Below are 26,928 nucleotides of genomic sequence, written 5' to 3'. Positions count from 1 at the left end.
TTCTTTTTGTTTAAAATTATAAAAAAACATGTGAACATATATTGTCCGGTGTAAATTAGATATATGCAAGATTTCTATTTGGAAATTTGTTGTTCAAGATTTGTTTTTGTTGTATGTCTATGATGAAATATGTCGAATTTTTTTTTTTTGATTTTCTAAAATAAATTTTAAATTTATATAAGTAAAATTGAATTAAACAAAGATACAATTTACAAATCTTTTAAGACAAATGTCTGATTTGTAAAACAAATATTGATTTTTAGGATACAAATTTTAATTCTAGTGTACAAATGTCGGAATACGTTTATGATGACTCTGTGATCTTGTGTTGCAGCTCACCCAACAACTGAAAGTGCTGTTTCTACTAAATTTCCTTCTAGCACATTAACATCTAACCAGAAAGCTTCAAATTCAACCCCCAAAACAGGTAGACTGTCATTATTATACCTAGTGTTATAGTGGTTTGTAGTTTTACAGCATGATACATTGTATCATATATTTAATATATGCGCACACAATTGGGTTGGAAACTGATCCTGTCAGTCCCATGATTGTCCTCTATCCAGCCTCCTGGAATCCTCATCCAAACTTGTTTCTTCATTTGGGTGTACGCATAAGTGTTGTGTACAAGGCAAGACATACTAAACGTATTTACATAACCTTTAATCACTGATATGTTTAAGCATTTCTTACACCTTACACACGTTATTTAATGCTTATAGACAGGTCATTTTTGCATGTTATTATATATTTATGTTAAACTTGAAATATTTAGTGTCAATTACATTTTAGTTTCTGTAGCAGGCACTAAAAATGAATCTGGTCAGTGTACTAATTTAGAAACATTTAAATATATATTTATGTTTCCTAACAAAATGACAAGAGTCAGAATATAATGATGTAAATACAATTAGATATACATCCTTGTTTCTTTTAGATGAAAACAGTCAGTTTATAATGATGCAATACAAACACATATACATTTCCCTTATCGTATATTTCATCTTAATACCTCATTTTCATTACATATTTTCAAGAAAATTGATTTTTAATATATTTTTTTTTCTTTCTTTTTGTTTAAAATTATAAAAAAAATGTGAACATATATTGTCGGGTGTAAATTAGATATATGCTTATTAAATCGATACAGATGTTAACGGCAAATATAGGGTTCATAACGTATACCTAATATGTAACACTGCTTGAATGAATCAGTAAAATGAAAACGCGATGCGCCTTCATCGGGGTGTTCTTCTGAATACTCTTTTATTAGTGCTGTTCTGATTTGATGGCAATCTGGTCATCGTTTCCATGGTCGGTTTCGAACTGATATCGCAATCTTGTATAACCGTTTGTCAACCTCAGAGAAGTTGCCCCCCCCCCCACTACCTCAGTTGTAACAACAACTGCATTCTTGTATTTTAGTCATTGCTGTATTCTTTGGAGAGAAGGAATTGGTGAGATAAAAACCACGGAAAAATACGTGTGCGGGGGTTAATCTGAGAATTTACTTAGGCTTCGATATTAATGATAACTGGACAGCTATTTAGAGACATCATCGCTTTTTATATGCAATGAATTCTAACCTGACAACGCCTCCGTCGCTAGGTAGCTCAACAGAAAAGTCACCTGACACAAACATGACTGGTTTTAATAGATTTGCTATAGCTCGGGTTATTTCCTCTCGAATACAATATTTTGGGAGTAATTTCAAGCAACAAATTTTAGATAGATTAATTAGTTTTAATATGTTTTTAGCCCAAATATATTATCAAATTAACCAGTTTGTACGTGGGAATATAGCTACAGTATATTTTACTCCTTTTTGTATTTCTCCCTCTAGCTACAGATGTCGGAGGTATTGTTGGTGGTATAGTCGGTGTTATATTAGTTATTGCTATTGTCTGTGGTGTCATATTCTTTATTAAAAGGTGAGTTGTATATCATGTACAAGAAATGCACCAATTTATCGGTAATAAAATTCATTAAGTAAAAGAGAAATGTAACACTTTGGGAAAAATCAATTAAGGCCTCCAAGTATACTTTAAACATGGTGTTAATTACACCACCGATAATATATAGATCCGAGACTTTGCATTATTTTGTTTGAAAGACAGTGTGCTCATCAATTAAAACAAGATTCTAGCTGTGATGGATTTTTTGGATTCATGCAAAATTTGTTCAATTGAAGATGTTCAATAAATGATAATCTTTCTCAGATTAATACAGAATCAATTACATTCTGGGTTAAATTCATTACACTAGAGGTATCAAAACATATGGACCTCATTCCTAGATTACTATGTTAATTACCAGCATCTATTGGTTGGCATTTATTCATTTTAGGCGAAAAGCAAATAAAAAAACATCAAAGGATATTGCTGTCAATCAAAATGGTTCTAATCGACGATATCAAACTGACACGACACTCCCTCGAACATCCCCCGTTTATTATGAACTAGAGAAAACCACGACTCCGGTTTATTATGAACTGGAGAAGGACACCTATAACAGTAGACCAACTAGTGTTAAACCGAGCTCTGGCGATAATTATGATTATATAGGGGGAGATAATCATGTTAAACATTCGACCGGAAATGACAATTACAACCATATTGGAATCAGCGGTGTTACGTCAGACGATGAATATCATCATCTGAAGGGACCTAACTCTAACAAGCCAAGTGTTCCAGATAGTAATTATGATCATATTGGTTCATTTAGTGTAGCTGAGGATAATTACCAACATATCGGAGACAACAAATCTCGGATTATTACTGAAGATACGTATAATCACATTGGTGGACACGATAACACTGGTCTGGACGGTGATGACTACCAGCATATCGGTGGTAGCTATAAACATCAAGTTGTAACGGACGGTACATACAATCATATTGGAAGTGATCATAAGGAAATACTGGGTAATGATAACTACCATCATATCGGAAACAGAAATACACAACCAATTCTAACAGATGGGGAATATTCTCATATTGGAGGTGCTGACGCGTAAGGAGAATATTATTCGTTGACTAAAATATATTTAATATCCAGGATGTTAATGACAGTTGTATTTGTGTTCACTAAACGATTATATTATTCCACATTATGTAGCCTTATAAACACATGGATAATACACAATGTTCACTGTTCACAGTGTAAACCTCGAATATATAATGTGGAATAACATATTGGAGTATAAATCTAACATCAGTGACCTTTCATTTGGGATAATGTTAGATTGTAATTACGTGTTCTTCGTAGAGCTCATAAAGTAAATCTTCTTAACTGGGCCATTCGATACAGAGCAGTAGGACGTTAAACACAATTTCAACCATCCAAGTAACTTAGCAACAACCAATAGTAATATGTTCTAGAATTGGTTCGAGAATTATACCCTGTCTTGTAAGCGACAGCGGTTGATTCGTGAAGTATATGTTTAGAAAATATATTTCCTACTTTAAATAGGACAAAATATTCTACTTACCCATATTGATAAATAAAAGTTGAAATTGCTATGTGCTATAAGCTACAATGTGATATCGTGTTAGTAATTAGTAAATACATGTTTATATATTAAACATATTTTATTTTCCCAATTATAAACCTTAAACCCTAAATAACTTTATAATGACCTGTTTATAAACAGTAAATATTGTGATAAAGTGTTCTATAACTTCCATGAAATCGAATGATCATTTGGGTGCATATAACTTATTGACACCAGCTGGTTTTGATAATAGATGATATCGACTGTTCAAACTATACACTTTGTACGCATTAATTCAAGACTATCAATTTCAAATGTAGATATTCATATCAGTCAGTGAATTTAAGATAACTCGTAAATGCCATATATAGTTATGATCTCGTGTGTTTAGACCCAGTTGAAAGGTATATAACCACCAGTTTTCTGGTACACAAAAAACGCAGCCGCGAGACAAGCGGGGGGGGGGGGAGCAGAGAGCGGCGAATGGTCTCACTATATTAATGTACCGTTTTGGTGTTTAATTTATGTTTTTGGTGTAGTTTAGTTTCTGTTGTAATTATGTAGCTATTTTATATATGGTTCCTGATGTGTATAAGATGTATATTTACCAAATTGATCTCTGTTATCACTAAAATGGTGTTACAATAATGTGTTCCTTTTATAATTAAGCTGTTTATACATTGTAGACAATGTTTATTTATAATTGAGCTGTTTATAGACTCTCGAAATTTTATATTTAAGCTGTTTATAAACTCTTTATATGCTATCTTTTTAAAGAGTTGTTTATATGTTGATCAAGACTCTGATTTATTTAATTTAAATATATGTATAGTTAAACTGTTTATAAAACCTAAACATGCTTATAACCAAACTGTTGTTAAAATGCAGTTTAGTAATACATTAATTATAAATCAAACAGTAACCATTGTTAAAATCATTCTTTGTTTTCCTTGTTTATTTTGTTCTGCTATTCTGTATATAAATGTCTGTATCTCTACACTGGGAATCACTGCTTGATGAAGATCAGCCAACCCTAGTTGAGACGTCGCTGTATTTAAAAGTTAACTGTTATCTCGTTTATTTATTTTATTTATTTTTAATGAAGCTGTTTATAAACGCTAAATATGTTGTATTTATAATGAAACTCTGTAGCAACCATTTTTGCAATAACAATGATTTTTGCAATAAAATTAAATTATTGCAATAATTTCTTCTTTTGTCATTTAAAGCGCCCCAAGGAAACTAATTTCCTTTTGCTTAATAAAATTTAAATTGTCGAATATGTTTGATCTGAATATCTGAGTAATATTTCCGTTCAGTATTCAGTATTTACCAATGACTTGAGAGTCAAGTATTGTAAGCCTTGCTTTAAAAGAGACCGAGAATGGTCTAAATATCTTGTTGGCTTCTTGAAAACTTCATGTGATCAAAACAATGGATGTTGCAATGTCATTTTTAAATATTTCCGATGGAAAACCCAAAATAGCTGAGCTAATGATCAAAGCATGGTTAAACGGACAATAAACCCCCTTTAAATTCGATACAGGATGTTTGTATCTGAAATGACGAATATTATAATTTTATCCTAGTACACGTTTATTTTAACTCATAAAGTCGAGTGTTGTTAAAGGTGGGGTTAAAGGTCAAGTTGTATCTGACATTGATACCACTGTTATATTTATCACACAAACTTTCCTCGATGTTATTATCAGAATATTACTGAATAAAATATGCTGTATTAAATAAAACAACTAGCTTGGGCAGAGTGAATTGAACATAACTATATGGAAACATTAATAAAAATTAGACTTCAAGTTGTATTTACTGACGGGATAATGACTGTACATCCTAATTACTCCATTAAGATCAATGCCAAATAATATATTTCCAGAATGTCTTTTGAAGCTTCACATGTGTATGTTTATGTGCCTCCATTTTTGAGTGGATGTTTATTGTCGTTGCCCCTGTCTTTCCGGACGTCCGTCCACAGTAATCTAAAAGCAATATTAAATTTCTTTGAGACCAGACATGTGCATTTTTAAACGGCCCCATTTTTATCTGGACGTATACTGTAATTGTCCGTGTCATTTCACAGTATAAAATTTGTTTTTAGATCCTGGACTTTCTAAAGGTTACAAATTGTATCCGAGTGTGATGAAACTTAAAATGTATCTTTACAGCCCAAACATCGCGGTTCCTGTCGAGATTCGCGCATATCGGTCTGTAACTTTCTGGATTAGAACGTGTTTAGCTTGTGGTCTCTCTGGAGGTCACAATTTTATTGGATTTTGAAATCCTTTAAACATACAAATACGATTGAGTTCGAATTTCATGAATATCGGACAAACACTGCCCGACAACTGCCCCTCTTACGCAAGTAAAAGAACGTAATACCAAGGTTGTGGATTCTCTAAAGGTCCCAGTGTTTATCCGATTTTGATGAATCTTAAAGCTTGTGGTCTCTCTGGAGGTCACAATTTTATTGGATTTTGAAATCCTTTAAACATACAAATACGATTGAGTTCGAATTTCATGAATATCGGACAAACACTGCCCGACCACTGCTCCTCTTGCACAAATAGTGTAAAAGAACGTAATACCAAGGTTCTGGATTCTCTAAAGGTCCCAATGTTTATCCGATTTTGATGAAACTTAAAATATATTTTTATATCTAGAGGATCTCGGTTGCTTTCCATATTCGCAAATATTAGACTGTAACTTCGCGTATTATGGACAATGATTGTTTAAAGAAAATGCCTTTGTAGCTTGTGGGTGGACCATCTCTAATATAGAGGTCACAATGTTTATCTTATTTTAAAAAAGATTTCAAATATAATATCACCGCTACACCCGGGACTGTCCGGCAAAATGACCGCTCCTCTTAAGAAAATAATGTAAAAGTATGTAATACCAATGTTGCTGACGCTGTAGAGGTCCTTTGTTTTCCGATTTTGACGATACTTAACATATATGTTTTTATCCCAAAGATAATTTTCTCTTATTGTGTCGACGCTGCAGTAAACCGCCCCTGTTGAGATAAATAATTTGAGTACAAACACTATATCCTCGATGGCATCTAGCAGACACAGGACATATTTTTTTTCGCTTATTTCAAAACATAAAAAATGAGTTGACAACCCTAACCCTATTAAAATATCGTGACGTTATAATCGTTGTTTCAAATTCATGTAACCCAAAGAAGATTAACTATGCATCAACACCATCTCTTTTTACGGTAATCTAATACTTTTAATAGAAAATGTTTTAATCCGTGTCATTGTAACCGACGACAGTATCAGTCATATCCATGTAATGTTTTGAGGAGATGTGAAACTTAGTTACAATCAACACAAAAATATTTCTAGTGTTTTTCTCCTACATAGAGTCTTTCTTCTGTATCACTAAAATACAGATAAATTTGACAACTTTGATAGGAGAGAAATGGATTTTATAACCGGCTGTGTGGGGACTGACATGTTTATTTGTCCAGTAAGAGCAGAACAGTACCGGTGGGGGGGGGGGTAGCATCGGTTGTGTCGGGGTTAACATGTGGTATCTTAATGTAAAAGTCTACTTTTAATATGAGGAAACCCTAGTCTACACATTGCCACATGGAAGGGTAATACCCTGGATCTGCAAACATGAAATGAAACGGGATTCAATGCCCCTTCTATGCATCAGCGAAGATGGACATAAGCAATATAGTAGCTTCGTTGGAATCCTTCCAGGAAAGAGGTGTTTGCGTTCTACCTTTTGCCAGGGTTTAGTTTACGTACACATCAACCTAACACGTGACCTTGACTTTTCATAGTTGTTTGCGGCTTCAAACCCTCTACCACTCAAGACATTGCAAATCCGAGTGTGGGCACATTATTATACCCCGTTCCCTCTAAATGTAATTCTGATTTTTAAGACAGCTACAAATCTTAATGGACATCACTCCAAATATATCGAGGTTTACACAAAAATTAACTGTTAAAATACACCGGTAATGTTTATATTCATATACGATAAAGTAAGGCAAAAATAAATGATATTGATATAAAGATACGAATCTGTTATATTATATTATAGGGTACTATATTATAAAATACTGTTATAATGATACTGATATAAAGGTACAAAACTGTTATATTACATTAGTATTAGTGTAAGTTTATACTATATTATAAAATACTGTTATAATGATACTGATATAAAGGTACAGAACTGTTATATTACATCGGTATAGTGGTTATACACTACGTCTATATAAAACAAAATGAAACCTAGGTTAAACATCACCATCACCTGGATGTTTGTTTATAGATTTACTAATAAAAAGATACAATACTAAATTATACAACACTGTTATATAAGACTTTACATAGTTCTTTATACAAATAAAACAAAACAAAACACCATCATCACTTGGATGCTAATAGTTGATAGATCTAGATTGTTATGTATTGATGCGTCTGCGATTATACAGATTGTGGCGTGATATCAATGAAACATGATTATGATAAGGCTGCTCTGCTTTAATTAATTTTGTGTTTTGACACTTCTTTTAATTCTGTGTTTGCAAATATATATTAGTCTGGGATATTCAGCCTTTAATATGAGAGGTTTGGATGATTGGATTTATTCTCTATCGTCATCATCATCATCATTCATTACATTATATAATTAATTGTAATCACATTACTTTCTACTGGGCGAAGTTATGGATGTTTTAAGTTTTGTCCAAAATAAAAAGTCATATTAATCGCTCGCGAATGTCAAATAGTATTGACGTGATAATAAACAATTTGTCGATGTTCACGTTTAACGATTGATTGTCTACATACTAATTTATATAATATTTGAAGGCATAAAATTAAAGAGACAATACCAGTTAAAGAGACACTAGTAATGTCATTTGCCAGTAGGTTAACAAAATATATGTATTGTTAATTGGATTGAAAGATAACATTCGTATTACAACTACAAAATATTATATACGCGTATTTACAACTACAATTTTTTTTACATTGGTGAACTTCTCAAAAGGTAGTTTAGATAAAAGTAAACATATTCTGTCTCGCACAAAACATCAGTCTCATGTCTTATCCTTCGTGCAAGTGGTTGTATGTGTCGTTATCTTCAGAGTTATCGTTCATTGCATCAGGTCTTGTGATATCTTCCATGATATCAAGACTTACGTCAGATTTTTTATGAGCTGGTGAGTCATGCAAATGGTTGTATGTATCATCATCGCCCAGGTTGGATGTGACGCTTGCTCCATCAATATGCCGAGTTACACCATCATCTGGAGTGTTGTTATTATCCGAATACAAATGGTTATATGTACTTTCATCTTTGATATTACAGTTGTCGCCCAATTTAATATTTTCATAATTTGCCTGTGTCGTCAAGGGAACGCTGGGGTGTTGGACAGGTGTATTGGATTGCTTCTTGTCTTTGTGAATTGGATTGTTTACTCCTATATGGTCATATGTATCACTAGCTGTTAAGTCTGGCTTGTTATCTCCTATATGGTCATACGTAACACTAGCTGTTAAGTCTAGCATGTTTTCTCTTATATGGTCATATGTGTCACCAGCATTTAAATCTGGTTTATGTTCTTTTGGTGTGTTCTCACCCTCATCAGGTTGTAAAATATGATAAACTGGGGTTTCAGGTTTACACATTTTACCAACTTCAATCGTCTCGGCAAGATCCGTAGTGACAGTTTGTGCGCTGACAGGGGTGTTATATCCAAGACCAGCACCAGTCTTTGTGATTGGTTGATCAGATGGCAGGGTTGACCTTAATCGTGGAACTACTACAGTTTCATAACTGAAGCTGGTTATTTCATCGTAAGCATCAGTCGTCTTGTCAGTTTTCATAACTCGATAATTATGCAAGGTATGTTTAACTCTACGTTTTCTAAAATTACGATGCAAAACAAAAGAAAAAAAAATATAATGAAATTGCAAATGGTGAGTTTTAATTCCAAACAAACAAGCATAAATATACAGTACCTAAAAGTTAATATTGTGTAAGACCATTAGGGACTATCAAATTACCAGATAATATTTGGTAATTTCGACACAAGTACCTCGTAACTATGACAAATTTAGTTCGTAATAACGAGGTAATTTTAAGGGTTGTCATAAATTAACATAACACGTGTCGTGCATATGCCGGGTAGTTGGACCAACACCGTCATTTAGTTAATGTGACAGAACAAAGATACATTTTGATATTAATGCTGCTGGGTATAGGTAGAAATAGATGCATTCATCTATGCCCTCATCATTTTTACTAATTTCTTTTATTAAGGATCCATTAATATAATTCATCACGTCCACGTCTTCATTATGTTCGTGCTCACCTATGTTATAAACTACGTGATAATTACGCGTTTACTATTTCGTATTTAAAAGATACTTTATTATCTCATAATATTTCTGATTGACACAATGGTCTTCAAAATCATACAAATTTAATTGATATATAAATTTAACGTTAGCTATGAAACTCTACACTGACACATATCCCTTCCGATGACTACTGACAACTTGTTCTTACGAAAGCCCAGCTACCAATTTGCTATTTGATTCATTTGATTGGTAAGACATGACTTTGGAATTTCGCATTTGGACTTTGGAATTTCGCATTTGGACTTTGGAATGATCCTTAATCTGGGCTTTCGTATGTTCTATTCAAAGAAACAAAACAATGCAGAACAGAAATCAATCTGGGAACTAGCAAAATTTAAAATTGAGATTCATATAGATTTCTCGATCAGTACGAATGTGTTTCATGTCACAAATTGGGAAGGTGACGGATGCTCTGATCATTGTCATACTCAAGTTTAAACAATTGCCTCTCTATTTTCATCTTTATATTGGGAAACTATGATTACTATATATATATATATATATATATATTAACATGTAATGATAATCTACCTGTAGATATAGATGATGATTAACACAACCACAACCTCTACCACTATCACCACAATAACGGTTACTACAACTGCTGTTATCACACTATTATCATCCGTCTCTTTAATGGCGTCCGTTTTACTGTTATCAGCATCTGTGGTATTTACATTACTAGAAGGAGCGGTAGAGGTAAAGTTGCTGCTGATTACGGTGCTATCCAAGGTGGTAGTGGGGATGGAAGAGGAAAAGTTGCTGCTACTTTGAGTGGTAGTAGAAACAGTGGTACTTGTAGTAATAACTGGAATATAACATGTTGTCATATACTAGTATTATAGTATCATGTTGTTGAAACGAATTGTTGTTTTTTTGTACTTGTAGTGCATAACATGAATTGTTGTTATTCCGTGGCAGTAGTAGCGTTAGCGTAGTGTAGATTCACTGGTAGTAATACTAAGGGCATGGTCAACATGAACTACCAGCTAGCCTAAATGAAATGAAATGAAATGGGGTTTAACGTCCTACTGTTCTGCTCCTATACGGGGCTAATGAAGACGGGCATACGCCATACAGAGTGCTATGAGGGAAATTTTGCCCGGGCAGCGGCACTATCGCCTACTCTTATTTCGAATTCCAACTGCCAGGGGATCTTTAGCTAGCCTAAATGCAAACGCAAAATAACATAGTCCCCATCCAAAAACTAGGTTACCATAGAAGGTATACCTCTAACTTTGGTCTGATTTTATTCTTGAGTGAGCTAGGTCCGGCGTGTGCATGTTAGATCATAGACCTGTTATCGACACGTGGAGACAGTATGATTTTCTCTGCTTCCCCGGTTTCCGTTTACTGCTATAGAACCATGTGCGCATACGTATTATTTTAATATACTATTTAGTTTGTTTGAGGGGACGTGTTTAAAGGAGCTAAATCGCTAATATTTGAGACTTAGAAATTGACCCAAATGGGTCGCAACGCATATAATAATGTAATCTGATTGAATATAAACTGTTTTACATTCAATTGGTTCCGTTTTGACTCTAATTTCAAATCAGTTATGTCCAGCGAAATACGGCAACCGAATAGAAATTTCTAGCGTCTGTTTATTCCAGTCTATTGCGCATGCTCTCCAAATAAGATATGGCGTCACCGTTTGACAGGAGTTGTGGAATATGTCTAGCCTCGTTCTTTCTGGTCAATTGTTACAAATGACGCTGAAACGCAATATGGCACACGATTCGTGTACCAATGGTAAAATGTTTATTTTATCTTAAATATTGGATATCAGAAGCCTACTTTTTCATGGTAAGATTATAACATCAATGTTGATTTGAATTGACAAATAATTCGTATTTTCAACATGTAAGACTTTGGATGATATTGAGTTAGAGACTTGGCGACTTAAAGTGCAAGTCTACCATATTTATTTTTGTTTTTTAATAAGTTATGGTTATCCTCTTTATGAGATCTCGTTTTACTGTGTCACCGCCAATGTTATACTAAAAGAAATGTTTTTATCTGCCGTTTATTTGGACAGTAAGAGTATGTGTAAACGATAGCGTTCCTCGTTCCATTAAGGTAGGAATACCATTATGGTTATCCCATGCATTTCTGTGATCCAATAAGAAATCCATCTGATAACAAATAACATCTTACATATAAAAAAAAAATACTTTTTGTCCCCCGCCTTTCGAAGAAAGCAGGGGACTATTAAAATGGGTTCGTCCGTCTGTCCGTCTGTCTGTCCGTCTGTCTGTCCGTCCGTCTGTCTGTCCGTCACACTTTTTGGGACACAATAACTCTCTTCCTAATTGAGCTAGAATGTTCAAACTTGGTGTATGTGTTTATTAGGTCAATGCCTTGATGGAGTTCGAAGATGAGCATTTTCCGCTTAGGGTAAGCAGAGATAAGCAATTTGATTGGTTGATGCTTTGGGACACGATAACTCTCTTCCTAATTGGGCTAGAATGTTCAAACTTGGTGTATGTGTTGATTAGGCTAATGCCTTGATGGAGTTCGAAGATGAGCATTTTCCGCTTAGGGTAAGCAGAGATAAGCAATTTGATTGGTTGATGCTTTGGGACACGATAACTTTTAATTGAGCTAGAATGTTCAAACTTGGTGTATGTGTTTATTAGGTCAATGCCTTGATGGAGTTCGAAGATGAGCATTTTCCGCTTAGGGTAAGCAGAGATAAGCAATTTGATTGGTTGATACTTTGGGGCACGATAACTCTCTTCCTAATTGAGCTAGAATGTTCAAACTTGGTGTATGTGTTGATTAGGTCAATGCCTTGATGGAGTTCGAAGATGAGCATTTTCCGCTTAGGGTAAGCAGAGATAAGCAATTTGATTGGTTGATGCTTTGGGACACAATAACTTTAGTTCTAATTAAGTGAGATTGATGAAACTTGGTGTATAGTTTCATTACAGTAATACCTTGACTTAGTTTGATAATGAGCATTTTCTGCTCAGGGTAAGCAGAGCGATACGCAATTTGATTGGTCGAGACTTTGGAAAACAATAACTCTCCTACTTTGATTGTCCCCCGCCTTTCGAAGAAAGCAGGGAACTATTAAAATGGGTTCGTCCGTCTGTCTGTTTGTCTGTCTGTCCGTTCCACTTATTTGTGATAAATTTATATGTGTCCTCTAATTATTTTCCTATTTCGGCGGGGGACATCAGCCTCACTGTTGGCTTGTTTTTTCTTAATCAGACTACTGAAGTAGTTTAATTAGGATTATTGTTTAATTTGTCATGTTCTTACCCTTCAAGCACTTGTATGTGTACTTCATGTAGGCGTAGCGCCCACTTCTATTAACACCATGTGGCGAGAAGATAGTACAGAACTGTTGTGAAGAACATTGTTTGTAAATAGAAATGGCATCTTTCAATGTAAACTCTTTGACAGCTTTGCCACGCGATCCTTCAACACACTTGCCTTCTTCCTTACATCTACCTACATGTTCTATATTCTGTAGATCTATAATTTGATTGTCACCACATGATAGAGTTGTATCACTACACGATATGTTAGCTGGTGTAAAACAACCTTTTATTGTCTTCATTCTAACCACTACAACTGGAAATATAGAATATGTTAAAACTATGAATCATAAGAATAGTAATCAATTATATCATATTATCATAAACCACATCACGTTAAACCCCATTTCATTCATTCGTAAAAAACAAATCCAGGTCACAACACCCGAATTTCTTTCTCGGCCAACAGCTTGATCGAACATGGGACCTCATCGTTATACATACCATTTACCGGTCTGAATCAATAATTCAAATAACTCACAAACCTTGTCTGTACTTTCAACTTTTTCAAATTCCATAGCGTAAGGTAATGGGCTTGTATGCGACGGAAGTTTAAATAGCATAAATCAAGTAACATCCCGACACTTAGATCTCACGCAATATCTTATATCCAATTCTAAATATAATTTATATTCTATGTTTATTCACGATTTTCAATAATAACCAGGCAAGTTTATAAAAAAAATACAGCGATAGTAGTTTCGCAAAATCTATAACATCAAATTGTATCATTAGCAATTTCCATTCCATTCCTACTTAACAGAACGGCTTTCGACGATAGTTAGGACCAAGAATCAGGGCTAAATGCCCCACGATCGCACCAATTCTAATGTTTCTAAAGTACCAGCAGGATACCCTGCTTCGCCAGGGGCTCAATTCACCCGGGCAACAATATCACCCGAGACTCATATTCAATGACCTCAAACATTTATAGGGTCATGCTGGTTAATTTGATACCCCTTATATGGGGATGGAGCACAGTGACGAAGCGTGATTCGCCCAGAACCCATTCTTACCCTCGATAGTTTAAAGTTGTTCAGAAATATATACTTATATCCAAAATAAAATATGATTTGAAGAAAAAAAATAACACACATCATACAAAAAACCATACTTACTGATCCACCGTGGCTCCACCAGACGGAGAATGGTCTGTAAATGGTATGAAACACTAACAAGTGATACAACCTTGTTATATACCTCGTTAATGATCATTACATGTACTATACGTAAATACACTCTATAACCTAAATACAACTGAAATTATGTGCACAGAATAGTCGTGTGAACATCTTTATACCTTTGAGAAATAAGCTTTTATAACTACAATTTTTAAACAATATTTATAACGATGATTATAGTAATAACATATTATCAGGTATAATATACAATGCAAAACGCTCTACGCACAAATGCGCTACCCGTCGGGGTAACGAATCATTTGACACTTAATTTTATTTACTTGGGCAATCTCAAACGGATATAGCTCAGTAAATTTTATAGTTTAATATTTTTTAATAAAGCAACAGAACTGCAGTCGCCTTGATACTAAAGGATTTCCAATACGAACCCAGAATAAGCTCGTGCACGCTTTTACAAATAGAATTGTTACTTTGATCAAGAAGGCGTGATTTGCACGAACAAATCGTTAAACGGTAATACCACATAGATATTCACACGATTCTTCAGTGCTCAGAATTTCAGCTTGTATGTATGCATTGGTATGTGTATGAAATTCATTATTTCTGTTATTTACTATCATATTATCTGTTTCAATAAATTTAGTGAAAACAGATTTGTTGATCTTTTTTTAACCATTAGTAGTGATTCCAAATTCAACCCATGTGCCAATTCGCATGCAACGAGAATAACTATCAATTGTAAATTAAATATTAATACACATTGTGCCGTATTCTACTTGAGACAACCATTGTAAGTTCGTTCCTGGAGTTTTACTTCCACCGGGAATGGGTACAAAGAGTTTGGCGAATCAAACCTTGCCACTGAGTATTTAAATGCATATTTAAGTATAGATGCATTTATTTATCGATCTGTCTAGCCCATCTTCAGTTTCTTTTGCAAACTACGGCAACAAATAGTCCCCCAATTCGAGAATATTAATAAATAATTAATCATTTTATACAGGATGTAGTGATGATTTAACAGACTAAAACACTACATTAACACAAGGTACAATTTTATGGATAAACAATTACTGGGTTAAATACTAAGCTACGTTTAGACGAGGATACTCTCGTCTTTATCACGCACATGTTATGGGAGCTTGTGTTAATATGTTGAATTACTAAATGCCAATCCAAGAAGACAAAACACTACATGTTTATTCATTTACACTGTTTTTCCAACAAGCTTACACAGCTTCGATCAAAAGAAATCTAAAATATTGCTCTTGAATTATGTACGTTTATTTGATTACTAGCATGATACCCGTCTACACCCGGGGCCCAGATTCGACAGGGGCTTAATTCACCGACGGCCCCAAACATGCTGGTTGATTTGATACCACATATGAGGTGGTGAAGCGCGGCGACGAAGCGTCATTCACCCCGGGCCCAAATTGGGTGGCCCAAAACATTCACGGATCATGCTGCTTAATTTGATACCACATATGTGGGGGTGGATTGCGGCGACGAAGCGTGATAGGCGAACATACACACATACAACTTTGATTCTATTTATATAGATTAACAGACATTATTGGCCTGTATTCTAATTTGCATCAGGATCTTAATTTTGACAAAATATTTAAATGAGTCAAACCATAATTTTATCCCGGCCACTTATAAGGCCAAACATCTGTTTATTTTTTAAGATTTAACAACAAAAGTGACCGAAAGGTGTTATTGAGGCCATAATTCATACAAGTAACCAATATTTTGCTGGTGTGACAACATTTTATTTTCGATGTTAACGGATAAAAATCTAACATATTTCAGGTCAACAACGAATCTTGGAAAATCATAAAAATTAGTCTAGTTCAAGTAATCCAGAATGTACTTAAGTTTTCTTTGAATTGAGTATTTTGTTGACTAATATGTTTAAGGTGAGAATACTTTTGATGTCTTTTATTGTGGCTTGCTGTGTTCTATTATTATTATAGCTTTTAAAATGTTAGACTCTATATTCAACCTCGTGGGTTTTCTCCGGGTCCACCGGTCCCCCCCCCCACTGCTAAAGACCCCTTCGCGAAAGCGAGTTATTGAAATAAAAAAATAAAACCATGTTAGTCCCGAAATGTCCTAGTTTGTGGACGTTAAACCCCGTATCTCTCTCTCTCTCTCCTAAAGAAAACCCACGAGGTTGGACAGGCGAACCTTCTCCTTGTAACGTAGAACCGGGGAATCGAAACCACGCCAGTTGACTCAATGACAGACCTTATGATACAACGCGCACGCGCTAACCATTCGGCCATCCAACCTGCCTCCAAAAAATAGAGCCATACGCCCGTTAAACCCAATATTTCCACAACAAATCACAAGTCACAATTAATTGTATATAGTCAGATTGGGGTATGCGCTTACCTCCAATAGCCAAAAGTAATAATATCCGAAGAAGCATCTTGTAAAGACCGTATATAATGACGACTAAAGCTTCTCTACGACTATAATTTTAAAACGAGCAGGCTACTTCGAAACGGATGTTTTAAATGCCGTTCGAGGGTTGCGTGCAATTTGAAGTTATGCCCTTTTATGGCATTGTATTTATATTGAGCAGATGAAAGAAAGACACGCCCACTTGACGTCAAACAATGACTAGTTCAAGGAATCGAATGAGATAACGAAAACGGGTTCCGTGTATTAGGCGTGCACATAAAGGAACCGCGACGACTGGAATTCGATATAAGAGTAGGTCGTAGCCCCCATAGCCCACTACATGTATGACGTATATGCCCGTCTTCATTAGCCCAGCCGAATGGGACGTTAAACTGTTTACTAGAACCATAGGATACGGATACAACAAGTAGTAGATATAATCTTATTTACTCACTTAATATCCCACTACGTCGTATCTCATATATTGTATAAGTATAGTTCGTCCTGGTTAACGGGAAAGCTGCAACACTGATAAGGGGTAGCCACGCCGGAATAAAATCACGAGGTTCTTTATCGGTCAACATCGGGATCGAACACGGGATATCCAAGTTAGCAAGCCAAAGTCTTACTAACCGAACCACCGCGGTTCCCCAGTGGAACGCAGATTATGAGCGATTCGCACTAGAGGGGAGAAAGAATGCATAAATGAAATGCTGTTTAATGGCACGTCAGCTCCAACCGGGCTATATTGCGCCAAGCATATGGTGATATTTCTCGAAACAAACTAGAAACTAATAATCACCATATTATCTATATTTATACATAAACAAAAACAAATATCACGGAAAATAAAAGTAAATATAAACTTTATGGATATATATTTAAAACATGAAACATGCGATATAGACCCGGTTGGACAAACAACTGATGTAATGATTGGCAATATAGAATATATGTGTACTGAAAACAGTAAGTTAAACATAAATAAATATTGATGATTATCGCAGTATTATTGGCTAAATTAGAAGATACTGTCAATCGATTAATGTTTCGAAGAATATGAAAGGAAGGTAGATAAATTTGTATAATATGATAGATTTTAACAAGTCTTAAGAAATACTATATACTATACGAATCAGTGGTAACACATTAATAAAATGATTTATTAACATGATTTAAATATATTCCTTTATTTAAACTGTAATTATGAAACACATTATTAACATGATTCAAATATGTTTGTCGTGTATTTTGTACACGATGAACAGTCCATATGCTGATTACACTATTTTGCCTTATTACACTATTTTGCCTATACCGTTTTTTTAGGACTTCGAATTTTGTCTAATGATTTAGATTGTTCGTACTTGGGTTTATTTTATTTACACTGTAATTATGGAAAACATTATTAACATGATTTACAAATTTGAGTGTTGGTAAAATTGGTTAAAAAAAAGTTAGTTGAGTAAATCAAATCTATTTTCTATCCTGCTATAGGAGAATTCATCGAAGTAATGTTGTATTAGTCGGGAATATTTTCTATTTTAAAATTATGTTATTTAGCGTTAAAGGGTGATTCTGGCGTTATTGCCAAGTCATCAACTCATAGATGCCATAATGTCGACAAGATTTGAATGCTATATTATTAACCAAATATGTTCAGAATTATAAATATAACATAAAAAGGTACGCCTTATAAGCTACGCCTGCACAGATAGTTCTATAATTTCCTTGTCATTAAGGTGTTATTGTTATACACATTTGTATGATAACCAAATGCGCAGTCTAGCGTACAAACACACAGTCAAGATAATTGTATTTATTGTATATATAAGTGTGTTCAATCCGCTATGTGAATGATAATATATTAAATATTAGTTTTTGTCTGTATAGTCTATAAGTAACTACTACCATATCATTCATATCTGTTTGTCAGTGGCTTTACCCAGTAGCAAAAAAATCCTTAGGCTTTAATATTTTAATCCACATGATGTAGCCTGACCAAATACAAGCTAGCCTACACGGGTGTCATATGTTTCATATTATATTGCAGCACCTTCTTCAATACCTTCACCAACAACTGAAACAACATCGCCTTCTTCAACATCTCAGCCAACAACTGAACCTACATCACCGATGACTGTTTCTACTAAGTTAACATCTAACAAAGTTTCAACTGATCTTATCAATATACCAGGTAGACTGGTTTTGTTTAGTTAATGTGTAGTATAGTATGTAATATTATCTATAATGTACTATTTCCGTTGATATGACAAAACTCGACAAGTTAAGATGCCCAAATTAAATTTAATTTTGTAATTAGTTTGAGATGTCAAAACATCACGTTTCCATGAAAAATAAAGTGAAGTGGAACTTCCTCAAATAACCTGGTCTTGTTGGCTATGTATTACAGCTATATTAATATAGATAAACATTGTGTTTATTTCTAGAGTTACCTACTCCCACATCAGACAGTACAATACCAGGTAATTGAAGTCGCTGTTTTATGCTGGATTTGAAATAACACCAGTTGTATCTCATCAACCACTCTCTTTCCCTGTAGATCCAAACTGTGAATTTCGATAGATACCAAGTTTGTAAAAGAAATCAACACAATCAATGTTTTTAATCATAACATGCTACATAGAAAAATTTAAGATCCATTCTATGTGTTTTAGGTTTAGTAACGGCTACTGAAGTGAAACCGGTCAAAATTATGTTTCCTACCATAAGGAACACTTTTAAACCCGAGGGCAGTGATTCTCAACCAGTGTGCCGCGAGATTTTGAATGGCACACCAAGAAAATGTGAAAAACCATTGATCCCAATTTAGTATTCACTGGTGTCGACTGATAATTTCATAGCTGTGTTTTTTCTTCATTTAGTTAGTCATTCTATGTGTCTATGTTTAACCTCTGTTTACAGTTATATTCCGTTTGACTAACAATGTTTCTATTTTGTAAAATTCAAATATTTTTCATATTTATGTTGCCATGTGTGCCGCTATTTTTTCATATGTTCCAAGGTGTGCCATTGGCAAATAAGGTTGAGAACCACTGCTCGAGGGTGTATCAAGCCGAGGGTGTATCAAAAGACATTCCTAAGGGACATAATTTAAAAAATAAACAATGTTATTATATTTTCTATATTACTATTCTTAGATACGGATGTAGGAGCTATTGTTGGTGATACAGTCGGTGTTATATTAGTTATTGGTATTGTCTGTGGTGTAATATTCTTTATTAAAAGGTGTGTTTCATATCACGTACAAAAGATAATTTAATTTTCGCTTGTTATGTACACAATAGGGCATTGCGGGGGTTAGTGTATATCCCTCGTTCCTTCATATATTCTAAAAAAAAATAGTTACTCTCAAGACCTTTCAAAAGTAATATGAAAAAAGAAACACAACAAAATTATGTCGTGAATAATCAGCTACTTAATGATAACCTATGAAAACCAGCAAAAAATATTTGTATATTCATTGGGTTAAGAAATCTAGCAGAAAGACAATTATTGAGATATAATTGATTGTAAGCCACATTTACGACTGACTATTCATTGCCATTAAAGATCAACACTATGAATACACCTATAATCACGTGTTATGTCTGAACGCAGACTAGTAAAATATAACACTATTTATTTTCATTCAATAATTATAGGAGATTGAATAAGCTGAAATCACAGAACGAACACCAATATGATTCAGCACCAAGTAGAGTCAGTGACCAACCAGCAAGTGTTTATGATTCATTAAATACCAGATCACAGACAGATGAAGGGACTCAAGGTATTAATGAGCATCAACTCTCAGCCACAATAAGTGGACATACATCATCCAACGATTATGAACATCCATATGACTCAGCTCCAAGCAGGATCACAGATGGACCAAGAGCTGTTTATGATTCTTTAAATACAAGGGAACATAATATGGGTATTATCAACACCACTGATGATAGTCAACTCTCAACTGCAAACAATGGTCGTACACCAATCAACACCAACAATCTAGATTATGAACACGCTTACTCGGCTCTAGGCCATGACAGAAATGGAACCAAAATAGTTTACGATTCTTTAAATACAAGGGAGCAAACTGGTTATTATAATATGGGTAATATCAACACAACTGATGATAGTCAACAACAAGGGACAGCCAATGAAACGGCACAAAACCGCACCTAAGCTCATTATTCAGATTTTAAACTCTACAGTATAATTTAGACAGTTCCAATGTCTAAGTACTATGGCGGGGTATCAGGTTCAAATTGTTTATATTTATCTACCCAGCGTACTGTATAATCCCGTTTCATTAGTCTGGCGGATGCTGAAAAATAGACCTTTTCAGTTCATTTATTCATTCATTATGTAATGGGGCCCACAATAAAGATGGCAAAATTGTATATTTTTGTGTCCTTACAGAAAAAGACCAAGGCAATAAGGCGATGATAACGGCACTTTACGACAACAATCACACGATAATATCCACATTTATTTTGCCGTATTCTCTCACTAACGCTGTCGTGATGTGTTGCAAAAATGAGGAACGTTATATGGCCACTATCAGCCACTATAATATTAGAGAAAATCTGCATTAAAAGAAAATCTGAAGGAGCAAGTCAAAAGTAAAATGTTGACGTTAGAAAGTAAAAACTATGTCCATGAAAGTAGAATTATGCCGATTAAAAGTTGAGAAGCTTTATGTTTTTTTGGAGATTAAATTATAGGTTTTCGTCATAAAAAGACCCTTTTAAATAAGAAGTTTCCCGTTTACTTCAGATTTTGTACTTTCTATCTATTTTGAATCCGATACCCCGCTGTAAACAATGCTGGCACTATCCACTACTGAACCGATATATTTTATGTATAACTATATTATGTCAGTAGCTGCAACAAGTCAGTCTACGACGGACTAACATAGGATTTGTTTGGGAAAATAGATATTTTGAGTATATATGACGGGATTTGTGTTTTGGGGACCACCATCTGACTTTACATTGCTGACAATTCAATATTTATTTTGTCATTTAGGAAAAGGCTCATTTGAGGCGTTCACATAGCCAACAAACGTTTAAATGTATTTATGGAGAGAGAGAGAGAGAGAGAGAGAGAGAGAGAGAGAAATGGGGTTTAACGTCCACTCGACACAAACTAGGTCATTTCGGGACTAACATATGGTTTAATTTTATTTCAATAATTCGCTTGCGCGTAGGGGTCTTTAGCAGTGGGAGGAAACCGGAGGACCCCGAGAAAACCCACGAGGTTGGACAGGCGACCCTACTCCTAGTCACGTACAACCGAGGATTCGAAACCACGCCAGTTGACTCAATGACAGGCTTTATGATACAGCACGCAAGTGCTTACCATTCGACCCCCCCCCCTAAATGTATTTATGGCCGTTTTGATTAAAATATAAACAGATCAGAACAATGTGGATCTCCAGTTGAATTCATTTACTGAAAATATAATGTGAAATGAGAATATTCAAGTCCAACAGCTACACAGGATAGTTTTTTTTTCACAGTGATATTTTGATTTATTTTCTTAATTTATAGTTAAATCATCAATCTGAGTACATTTTAGAATAGGTTAAGCTATACAAAATTTGAAATGAATATGAATTAAATTAGGGCTTAACGCATTACTTTCCTGCACCAATCGGGCTAATGAAAATGATCGCACAAAATGCTTTGAGAGAAACTGAGCCAGAACAGAAACGACTCTACGGACAATTCACCGATGTCCAGGGGTTCTTTAAGAGTACAGCCGGCAACTAGTATACGAACCTCGGTCCATCGGATCATTTTCAAATAGGAACAGTTAAACATTTGGTGTAAATTGGACACTGTGTATAATGGTCAATATCTGTAGACACATTACAGATTTCAATCCCCGAGAAGGATGTGTTTCTTTCTTAATAACGTATTCTTCCATTTGGAGAGGACATGTATCACATCAATTTGCTGGAATATCAATGGATGCCCATTGTTCCCGAACCTATTCTTGCTTGTCTCGTTAAAAAAGATAAGCCTACATCAAGACCAGACCGTCCGTTATACTGAAAACCCATCAGTATTTCAAGGCGAATAGTTCAGTTGTGTTAATTATGAATTATAGTTTTGTGATCTACTCAAATAAGAAGTTAGGCCAAATTTTACATCTGTAATGAATTCCTTGGTGTGGTGTTAAAACCCATTTATCACCCAATAATACATTCTGTAGTAGATATCGCTTGTGTGATATATTTCATAATCTACTGCGATATCTCCTTAGGAGATATCGCTTTACATGCATTTGATTGGTCAGTTGAAAAGGAACTACTTTTTTATTTTCAAAGAACAGTTCATTTATTATTAAAAGTAACTTTTTTTTTTATTAAAAATGAACTATTATTCAATTGACCTTGATGGAAACACTGGGTCAATATAAAGGACTTTACAATGGTGGAATTGCTGTCAAAAAATGATGTTTCACTACGCCGTAATGTTCAGTAAAAGTGAAATCTACAGCAAAGAATTATATTTATCTATTTGTGTTGATATTTTTTGATATCAAAAAAGACTGGTAGGAAATTCTCTATGTATTTTAATCTCTGTGAATCAGTATTCCCCTAAAATATGTCGCTTATCTAATGATGACACTGTGGTGAGACATGTATATAATTTAACCGTGTGACCTATATTAACATACAAACATTTTATCATACATAATAAACAAATAAATAGATTATTCAACACATTATGTAGTGCAGTGATTTACAGAAAAATGACATATAACTTTATATAATGTAATGTTCTATGTACACCTTATATATAAAATATATACCTCTATAAAGTGACATAGTTTACATATATTAGAAACTACCTGTATATAATGTAATGGTCTACATATGTATTAACCAACCCGTTTAAGCGGGGTGTAACATACATATATATACATAGGCCCACAAAGGACTTGTGTTTATATTCAACGCTTTAATAACCAATCGTGTAGCAATACGGGTTTATGCAACAACTACTTGTACATGTACACACAACACAATCTGATTAAAACAAACATCCTATTTCGTTAGGTTTTTTAGAGTTCAAAATTTCGTTTTACTGTCTTTAATGCACTAGGATCTGGAAGAGTTGTTATATAATCTGCGATTTTTTGGGGGTGAGGTACACGGAACTTTGGGAAGCCACTAGAAACGTCAACGCTGATTGATTAATCAATGTCTGACGCCATAAGATCAAACGCCGCTCATCAATCTGTTTCACAGAGAATTACGAGTCTAGTATAATATATCTGTCAATGATGACTGACTTAACACGTGCCGTCACAGCACGCGGCGTCAATCATTGTTTGAATGGCTCGTGCATTGTTTACATAAGACGTTACTGCTTCGGAGAGAATGCTGCCTTTTAGTCATTTTAATACCCATTTACACTAAACAGGAAATAATTTTTACCTACAAATACATCAAACGCCTTTATTTATTTTTCCAATACATAAATAAAATGTTTTAGAATTTAATTTGTCGCACAAAAAAGTTAATATTTCAGGCTCATTAAGTCGCATCGATGTCATCCTTATCAGTGATTATAGGGGCCTAGCGAAATTTCACTGCTGATCAATGTGGCCGCTCATATGACATGTGACGCGACCTTCCATTACAACTGGTCATCGAAAGTATGAACAAATAACGAAGCGAAATATAGATCTGTATTTTAATCAGTTTGCTCACAAAATAACTAATTAATATGTCACAGAGACCATGTTAGATTAAACAACAACGTTTTGTTACAGTAGACATACATTATGCAAGAGCTAAATGTACCTGTTGCAGGTATTTCTTTATAGGCCTGAAATGTAATTTAAATTTCAAGAGGGGAAGGTGCGAAGTGGGGAATAGGGATTCAACGTGGTTAAGCAGTCCGCTGCAATCGACTGCAAGCCATGGTACGAAAACACGACTATTACATCGATTAAACATCACACGGCTATCAAATGTATGGTATTGTAAACCATTAAACATTGACTTTTTATATGAGTAACTGAATATAATATAGTGTCCATGTTTACAATACAATATCCCTCTCACCTTTATAGGGGGGTGGGTGGTTAACGCGTGTGCGTTGATCATAAGGTCGGTCATTGAGTCAAGTTGCGTGATTTCGATTCCCCCTTTACTTCACAATTTGTAGGGTCGCCCCATCTCTCCCTCTCTCTCTCTGTCTCTCTCTCTCTCTCCTTTATGACTATAATAGGATGAACTTGTCAAATTCAAACACTTAATGTTAAAATTAGGGGGTTAGATAGCCGTATGGTAAGCACGTGTGCGCTGTATCATAAGGTCTGTCATCGAGTCAGCCGACAGGGTTTCGATTCCACGGTTGTACGTGACAAGGACTAGGGTCTCCTGTCCAACCTCGTGGGGTTTTTCCGGGTCCTCCGGTTTCCTCCAACTGCTTAATACCCCTACGCGTAAGCGAATTATTGAAATAAAATTTAACCATATGTTAGTCCAGAAATGACCTAATATGTGTCGAGTGGACGTTAAACCCCATTTTTTCTCTCTCTTTAATGTCAAATGTATTTATTGCCTTATAAAAGGATGGTGAAATCTGCTCTAAACCAGTTCTAAAAGTTATTTTTGTCGTGTAATTGAAATGTCTCCTAGAGTACGTTATGCTTGTGATTTGTTACGGTAATAAAGTCATCGAGTGTGTCTAGTATGTTGTATTCATTGTCAAGTCATGTGATTGTGAATAATAGGGTTTATGTTGTGAACCAGGATGTTAAATACCAACCATATATTCAGGGATAACCTTTTCATATATAGACCAGTTTATTATATCAAGGTAATACCACTGTCTTTAATACATTATGATTTGTAAGACATACATCAAGTTTCAGATAGTATCGATTAATGATTTATGTGTTTCAACTGCTAAACACGCATGTAAGGTATGTGCACATGTCGTGTAAAGTGTTTATGTGTATGTACCACTGAGAATTAATGCTAATGTGATATTCCTTGCTAATGTAATCTACTACTGAACATTGAGTGTAAGTGTTTTGTTCTGTGTCAACAAAGTGATGATACAAATGTAAAGACTTTATATGAATGTATTGTTGGATATTGAATGTATTGTCAGGTGCGCTATAGGTAAGACTAAACATATTTAAAACCTGTTTATTGGGTGACAATAATTTGGTTTATGTAAAATTTAATGTAAATAGGGGGTGGGGGGCTGTCATTGAGTCAAGCGGTGTAGTTTCGAATCTTAAGCGTGACTGTAGGGTCACCCATGGGTTTTATCCGGGTCCTCCTGTTACATCACACGGTTTAAAGACCCCTACGCGCAAGCGAATTATCGAAATAAAATTATGTCATATGTTAATCCCGAAATGATCTAGTTTTTATCGAGTGGGCGTTTACCCCCCCCCCCCTTCTGTCAGTTTTATAGAAGAATAACTCGTGTTTTCCTTTTTTCACTTTCCCATTTCTTGAAATCTTCGTTACGCATCTATCGTAGCAATTATCTTTGTGTTATAATTACTTTAGGACCATACCCTATCAGATGAAAAAGGAATTAAAGTTGTCGGTCATATTTGAAATAAACATGTCTATCGGGTCACTAGGGGGTGTTCTGAAGTGCAGAAACCAGGAGATAATCTCTTCTGAGGGGTACTTTTTTATAGGTCAATTGTGGCACCATGCTCACCAACGCAGAATTTTATCCGCCATACTTGAAACAAATCAGTCTTCTAACAGGATTTCGTGATGTGTTCAGCTTGGAACCCGTTCTGGAATAGGAACCCAGGGGATTTTTTGTTCTGAAGTGCTGTGTTATTTTCCTTGGGACCATACCCTATCAGCTGAAACAGGAATCAACGTTGTCTGTAACATTTGAAATAAACATGTCTATTGAGGTCACTGGGGGGGGGGAGCGTTCTGAAGTACAGAAACCAGATGATATTCTCTTCTGGAGGGCACCATTCTCACGAAAGAAGAATGTTTTACGCCATACTTGAAACAAATCAGTCTTCTACTAGTTCCACCTGGATTTTGTGATGTGTTCACCTTGGAACACGTTCTGGAATAGAAACCCAGGGGATTATTTGTTCTGGAGTTGTGGTTTATTTACTTT

At 34.8% G+C, this 26,928-nt stretch overlaps 1 long non-coding RNA gene across 1 annotated transcript; it reads left to right on the top strand.

The window, feature by feature from the left end:
• Positions 1-302: 302 nt before the first annotated feature.
• Positions 303-4,636, top strand: LOC130010760 (uncharacterized). Its single transcript, XR_008786039.1, has 3 exons — positions 303-427; positions 1,844-1,931; positions 2,347-4,636. It is a non-coding gene; the product is annotated as an uncharacterized LOC130010760 (long non-coding RNA).
• The last annotated feature ends 22,292 nt before the right edge of the window (positions 4,637-26,928 follow it).

Source organism: Patella vulgata, chromosome 2, assembly GCF_932274485.2.
Source record: "Patella vulgata chromosome 2, xgPatVulg1.2, whole genome shotgun sequence".
NCBI classification, from domain to species: Eukaryota; Metazoa; Mollusca; class Gastropoda; family Patellidae; genus Patella; species Patella vulgata.
This window is presented reverse-complemented; position numbering and strand designations above follow the sequence as displayed.